The 7,703-nt window shown below is 48.3% G+C and overlaps 1 protein-coding gene across 1 annotated transcript in view; it reads left to right on the top strand.

Annotated features, from left to right (window-relative positions):
- The first annotated feature begins 564 nt into the window (after positions 1–564).
- LOC138300740 (E3 ubiquitin-protein ligase TRIM32-like) overlaps positions 565–7,703 on the top strand; it is a 128,143-nt gene continuing 121,004 nt past the window's right edge. Inside the window, exon 1 of the mRNA XM_069240471.1 lies at positions 565–679. The gene's annotated coding sequence lies outside the window, so the exon portion shown is untranslated. The remainder of the gene's footprint in view (positions 680–7,703) is intronic.

Raw genomic sequence — 7,703 nt, 5'->3', positions numbered from 1 at the left:
AATGGGATAAATTATGAATAAACATACTTTTTGAAGAATTACAAGTGATATCTCTTTGGGAGCTACAAACGAATGAATGCTTTAAAAGCTTCGTGCATCAGGGTCTCGAGAAAGTATGCATCATCAAAGAACCAAATATAATGAAATTAAAACAATCAAAAAAATGTAACATCTGTCATCTTGATAAAGGGATAAACACAGCTTGTCGCGCCAGAGTGCGTACTTCACAACTCCAGATAGGATATTGTTGTTTCTTTCGAAGCCCAGTAAAGCTGGAAGCCCAGTATTCACAAAGTGTGCTACGTTTATTCGAGATCTGATTAGTAAGCCTGGAAAACATGCTACACTCGGCCACATTAGTTGCCACAACATCACACACACTGCTTCCACTCACAGCACGAAATGGAAGAATGTAGTATTCAGTGGAGATTGGAGATGAAGCAATATTGACCTCGGAGGCAGTAAGTAGTGCTATACGTGTGGTGTCCAGGGGCCATCTCCTTGACAATAAGGATCAACAACACCTGAGATTGCCCTTATCTGAAAGGAGGCAACCAGGGCGAGGAAATGGATACAAGCTGAGCGGGCATGTTACCTGTGGCTGGCTCAGGCCGAGCGCGCGCGTCCCCAGGTATTCATGCCATGGTAACAGTAGCTGCTTCACAGACTCCAGCTGTCGGTAAGTGTCTCGAGGACGCCTTATAATACAAATACAGGTTCTTATATCGATTTTCCAGGTTGAGCTGTGGCGCTTGGTTAGTAATTGTTAACATTTTAACAAAATTCAGAAGCAGGGAAAAAATATGGTAGTTAATTTAGGTAATAATTGTAAACAATAACTGGAGCTGACTGAACCATTCTGCCAAGAGTGCACTGTGGCTGTACTCTTTTAATTCATGTAAACTGTTCTGCAGTTATTTATCCAACAATAGCCGCGCTTTTATTTTTTTACTCTTTTGTAATTTGTTTTTGCTTCAAGAACAACTGTGAATGGTGGGCGGGGATCCTTTGAGAAGATGGCATAATGTAATTGCCAATATGGTTTGCATGCTTGGAGTCTTTTAAAAAAAAAAGAGATATTTCATCCTTATCCGCACAGGGGAGCCGCAAGAGAACACTACGATAATCACTGGGAGTAGCACACAAACTACACGAGGGGGGATATTCACAGACGCATTTTGGATCACGTCTTAAACGTACTCTTTTTGTACGTTTTCACGTACTCCCACATGCGTTTGTGAGTCAGCCCTGAAACGTGAACTCTCTATTATTAAAAGTGGAGAGAGGAAACAGTCCTTTCGAGTTTTACTATTTGTATATGAATATTTCCCGAATATTCTGATTTCAGATGTTTTGGAGTTAATTCAAAAAGAAACGTACGAGTCCGCAGAATAGTACTACAGGATATTGTTTTTATGCAATCGAAATGCTTTGTAAAAAGACCCTGTCATTTCTTAAAAGCAGCCTGACTTATTTATGGACAATTTAATCCACACTCACGTGTTTCAGTGAGTTGGAAGAATGTGTGAATTATCGTTCACTTATGTTTGTTTAAGCAGCCTTGTTTATGTAGGAAACTATTCAAGGGTACATGTTCATAATAGTCTTTAACCTAAAGGAGTGCATCAAAATGTAAGACGCTATAATGCTGATTCCAAGTAAATGAACCTAGTCATAAACTGGGTAGGTCTATCCTCAAGGAGTGGGGGAACACTCTTCTGGTTCTTCACGGTGACCCTTCGGAGCCTTTCATCCAGACAACAGATTGGCTCTGGTATCCTCAACACTGAATCCCATATTGAGTTAACTGATTAAAGTCTGCTGGTGTGCCTGATCTTGGTAAGTAAACTTACAAGGGGATGCGGATAGGTCGATGAAACTTTTGACTACGCTTAAGATGTTCCCACCATAAATCCAGTACATGTAAATCCTTGTCATTCACCATGACCTTTCAGTCATGAATAACCACACCATTATGTAAAAGTTAGGATATTTATTACCCTATGTTAACAATGCTAAGGTCACGTAAATTAATCTCAAAATCAAATAATAGACAAACAGAAACAACAGTGGCTGGCCAAACCCTTCGAAAGAAACGCAGTCTAATCAAAGCTTGAACACTTACACATTCCAAAGTTACTGTGCAAATTAATAACAAGAACAACTGTGCAAACGATATCACGTACAATTAGATTCAGCAAAGTAAAACATCAGATGTTACTCCAAGTATTTTATTTTCATTAATGAAGATTTCTATCTAACCCAAGATTAGAATTAGCATGTTGGGCTTCATGCAAAAGAGTTTGAACACACAAATTTAGAAAACGTCTAGCTATGGCTCTACAAAAATAGTGCGGTTGGTACCTAGAAGAAAATCAGGCAGACATAACAAATCTCATTTTAGTTGATAAAACCTATCCACAGAATGGATCAGCATGCGGCAACAGTCTTCATCCGCAGGACATCAGTCTAGTCAGCAAGGTATCAGGTCTCAACATTGAGTTCAGGATAAAATGGCAAAGTCTTTTAAGCATTAAAGCTAAGCACGTCTCTTCTCAAGACGTATAACGGCATAGGGTATAAGGCAAAAGGCAACTGTGCAATGGCAGGTGGCAAGTTGCAATGACAATGGCAAGTTATTCTCCAGGCATTCCTGTAAAGTTTTTTTTTTTTTTTTTTTTATTGTTTTATTCAGTGAAATACAAATCAAAGAAACATACATTGGTTCAGCAGATCTCTCGGCAGGTGGATAAGGATCTATAAGGGTCATTACACATCATATAACTACTGTGGTATCCCATATCACAGATGTGACTCTACCGGTATCTCTCTCTATGTGCTGTTATCCAGGGATCCATTCCAGGAGAAAGAAGGAAAGAGAAAAAGAAAAAAAAAACCTCCGTTGCGGAGGGATGCAACAGTCCGCCACTCCGTAAAAGGGCAAGGATAGCTACGCCCTATGGTATTAATCTTACCACGCCGAGCAGGAATAACTGCAAAAAGATAACAATTGCAAAACCTCCAAAAACAGGCAGGTGGAGGACACAGCCGCATCGCGCAGGGCTATCTCACAGCAAAGACAATCGTATGATTCGGGGGGGGGGATTGAACCACGCAGATAAGGGACTTCAATCACACAGCACTCTCAGTCTGCGTCGCCAGGTATTCATTTAAAGGGCTCCAGATATCCTTAGGGCGGGATCTCTCTGGCATGAGTTCCCAGAATACTAACAGCTGATCATGGCAAAAAGCAGCATCTCTCAACCAATCCGCTCTACAGGGGGCCCTCCCCAGCACATTGCGACTCTTCGCTTAGCCAGCAGCATGAGAAGGCCTACTAGACGTCTATGCGGGCCATGGACCTCGTCCATATATCCCAACAGCGCTATCTTAGGAGAGAGGGGTATCTCCTCCTCTGTCATTTCAACAATCGACCGTCTTATCTCCTCCCAAAACTTATACACTTCCGCACACTCCCATGCCAGGTGAAGGAAGCCCGCGTCCGGAGCTCCGCATCTGGCGCAGCGCGAGTCCGCCAGCAGTCCCATGGAATATAGTTTTCTAGGCGTATAATATATTCGGTGCAGAAACTTAAAGTGTAGCAAGCGTAGTCTATAATTCGGAGACAATGTCCTCATATGAGCACAACAGATGCGCCACATAGCTTTCGGGATAGGCTCCCCTACATCTCTCTCCCATGCAGCCCGAGCGGATATCACAAGGTCGCTCCCCTGCTCCTGCACATCATTGTACAACTTAGTTATCAACTTGGAGGGGGATCTCGCGCTACAGAGTGCCTCCAGAGCCCGAAACTCCAAGGGAGCATCCGGCTCTTCAAAAAAACGCTCCCGCAGCAAAGCGCGGACACGGAGAGCGCAAAAACGCTGCAGCGGGGTGCCATCACAGTTCGAGAGTGCACCAGGAACATCCAGCAGCCGACCGTCTACCACCCAGTCTCCCAGCACCGACAAGTCAGCATCTCGTAGAAACCCACGCACCCCTCCATCACAGAACATCTGGGTGTCTGCCACCGCCATAACAGGCAGCGATGGAGCAAAGGGAACCGGCAACCCAACTCGCCGCATCAGCACTCTCCATGCCCCGGCAGTGCAGGAGACGGTGTCTATACCTCTAGGGCGTGGGAGGACCCGCCTGCTGAGCGCACATATCAAGCCGTCAGGCCAGACAGAATCACTCTCCGGTGCAAGATGTGGCATATAACGGGTCGGATTCAGCCAATAGTACGCAAAATGTGCCTGTGCACAGTGATAGTATAACTCCAGGTCTGGGGCTGCCAATCCACCTCGCTCAAATGGCAGCGTCAATTTCTCCCAAGCGATGCGGGGCTGCTTACCGGCCCACGCCAGCCGCACAAGCGCAGACCTCAGGCGCCGGAAATAAGCCTTAGTGAGTGGCAGGGGGAGATTCACGAATAAATACAAAAATTTAGGGAGTACCACCATCTTAGCAATAGCAATGCGACCGGTCAGCGAAAGGGGCAGAGCTTTCCAGACCTCCACTTTTTCCTCTAGCCATGTCAGCGCTGTCCCGTAATTAGCAAGCCGAAGCGTTTCCGCGTCGCAGCACAAGTGTATGCCCAGATAGCGCACCGGTCCATCTGCCCAAACCAGAGGGTATCGCGAATCAAATCTCTCCACGCTAGGGGTTAGTGGCAGGATCATTGATTTCGACCAATTGATAGTGACCCCAGAAAAGTTCCCAAAGCGAACAATCTCATCTAATAAGATATCTAGGTTTTGCCCTAGATTACGCACGTATAGCGCGATATCATCTGCGTATAAGGATATCAAGACAGGGCGTTGCCTGAATTGTAGGCCGCTATTACTGTATTTCTGTCTCAGTCCTGCCGCCAGAGGCTCCATAGCAGCCGCAAAAAGAAGCAGAGACAGCGGGCAGCCCTGTCGCGTTCCCCGGGAGACTAGGAATGGGGCAGATATGCCGCCATTAAGCCGCAACCTGGCAGTAGGCAGAGTGTACAACAACCTGATCCAGTTCACAAAACGCGCGCTGAGACCCACTCGGTTCAGAAGTGCAAACATATACTCCCAAGCCAGGGAGTCAAAGGCTTTGGTCGCATCAAGAAACACTGCAGCTACATCATCGCCTGTCTCTAGCGATCCCAGCACCGCAAAGAAAGTACGCAGATTATGACTCGTGGATCTCCCGGGAATAAAGCCCGATTGATCCGGGAGCACCATTTTAGACAGTAGTGGCTGTAGTCGGGTCGCTATCATTTTTGCGAGAATCTTATTATCAATGTTTATCATGGAGAGTGGGCGGTACGAATCGCATCGCGTCGGGTCCTTCCCAGGTTTCAGAACAGTTATTATTAAAGCCTCCCGGAGGGAGGCCAGAAGCGACCCAGTCGCCAGGGACTCCTCGTACACCTCCAGCAGGTATGGGGCAAGGATGTCCCCATATTCTTTATAGAAGGCAGGGGTTAAACCGTCGGTGCCCGGAGACTTATCCCCAGGTAGGCTTTGAATCGCCGCCATCACCTCCTCTACTGTGAACGGCATATCCAGATACATCCTATGCGCCTCCTCAAACCATACTAACGCAATGCTCTCAAAATACTCCTTCATATCTGCCTCCCTGAGACCCACCGGAGGAGCGTATAGCTGCGAGAAAAATTTAGTAAATACCTGCATCACGCCTCCCGCTCCAGTCACCCTGTCTCCCTCAGTATCTATCACCTCAGTGACGTAATTGCTGGCCCAGGGACTGCGCAATAATCCCGCTAGTGTCCTCCCGGCTCTCTCACCCTCGCCATACCTGCGAGCCTGCGCATGTCTCCCAAGGAAGCAAACCTCTCGGAGAGAAGCCTCCTCATACAGTGACACCTCACGTCTGATTTCGGCAAGCACCTCGTTTGACCATGTCACCTCTAAACGCCGCTCCAGGTCCTCAAGCCTCCTTTCGATATCAGCCATCTCCCGCCTTAGAGTTTTCACTATCCCATGCTGCTTTGCAAGACACACCCCGCGAATAACCACTTTAAACGCCTCCCATACCGTGCTAGGGGAGTCCACCGACCCTCGGTTCTCCTAAAAAAATAACCGGATAGCCTCCCGTACCTCCCCCCGGAAGGTGTCGTCCCGGAGAGCACCACTGGGCAGCCGCCACATTACTATCTGTTGTAGCTCACTAGGTATTGCCAGGTATAGCAACACCGGTGAGTGATCTGACAGCGTGCGCGGAAGATGGTCTATTGCTCTTGTCCAGGCCTCCACATCTCTAGTGCCCAGCCATCGATCAATACGGGACCAGCTGCTATGGAAATAATTCAGGCAAGTGCCCTCCCGCACACCTGTATGTCTCTGCCTCCACAAATCCACCAGCGCGCCGCTATCCATCACTGCTGTCAATGACCTTGCTGCAGAAACATGTTGCATCTTATCCGCACTCTCCCGGTCCAGCCACGCATCCAGAACAACATTAAAATCACCGCCCCAGATCACGGCCCCAGCTCCCAGCGACTCTACTTGGCGCCATACCTCCAGGAAAAACTCCGGGTCATCCACATTTGGCCCATATACTGCCACTAGCCAGCAAGCCCTATCTAACAGCACTCCGCTCAGTATTACGTATCTCCCATTAGGGTCAGAAATAATTTCGCGCGTGCGCCACTGCAGCCCCTTACGGATGATGATTGCAACCCCACGAGCGTAGTTAGAGTATGCAGAATGGTGAGTTTCCCCAACCCAGCCAGCTTTCAGCCTACCAACTGTCAATGTCGTCAGATGTGTTTCTTGTACCATACAGATGTCGATGCCATGGCGCTTAACATAAGCCATCACCAGCCGGGCCTTTCGATTATCATTTAGTCCCCGCACATTCCATGTCAAGCATCTCACAGCAGAGGAAACATCATCCCCCATCCAGAACCACAGTCATACAGCTCCGCACATGAACACAGCCCTCCACCTGCCGATAACTTAACAAGAAAAGAACCAGGAACATTTCCCAAACAGCCCCCTCCTCCCACCACCCACCCAGGCCCCCCAATCGGACCCTAGTAATATCCCATCCAACCATCCCTAAAGCCCAAACTGCAGGCATGTAACAAAACATAACCGGAATCATCCGTGGGGCAGAGGCCTGCCATACAGCTCTCCACCCAGATGGTCTAGGGGAGAGGGGCCTTGGGCAAACAGCAGCTACACATCAGGGGCAGATCGCGGAGCGGACCCTCACGCCCCCTCAGCCCCAGGGGCAACGGAGTCCCGAACCCCACTCTTAATCATTGTCACTGAGAGAGGCGTCCTCGGAGCCCACCCCCCCTGACACCCCCGACCCCGGTTGCTTAGGTAATCGTCTTGCGAACTTATTCGCCTGCTTTGGGTCAGAGAAATACAGTACTTTGCCTTCATGTCGCACCCTCAATTTAGCTGGGTATAACAGAGCAAACCCGATTCCAGTCTGGCTGAGCAGGCGCTTTGTCGGTAGGAAAGCCCGCCTCTGAGCTTGTACACCTGGGGTATAATCGGGATAGAAGTTAATTTCGGAATTCTTATACACTAGAGGGCTTTTCTCCCTAGCTAGCCGGAGCACAGTATCTCGGTCCCTATAGTTCAATAGTCGTGCAATAATTGGGCGCGGAGGAGTGCCAGGCGGGGGGCGAGGGCCCAAGGAACGATGTGCCCTCTCAATCACCAACAACCGAGAGAGCTCGCCAGCGA

This window comes from Pleurodeles waltl, chromosome 1_2 (assembly GCF_031143425.1).
Source record: "Pleurodeles waltl isolate 20211129_DDA chromosome 1_2, aPleWal1.hap1.20221129, whole genome shotgun sequence".
In the NCBI taxonomy this organism is placed as follows: domain Eukaryota; kingdom Metazoa; phylum Chordata; class Amphibia; order Caudata; family Salamandridae; genus Pleurodeles; species Pleurodeles waltl.
This window is presented reverse-complemented; position numbering and strand designations above follow the sequence as displayed.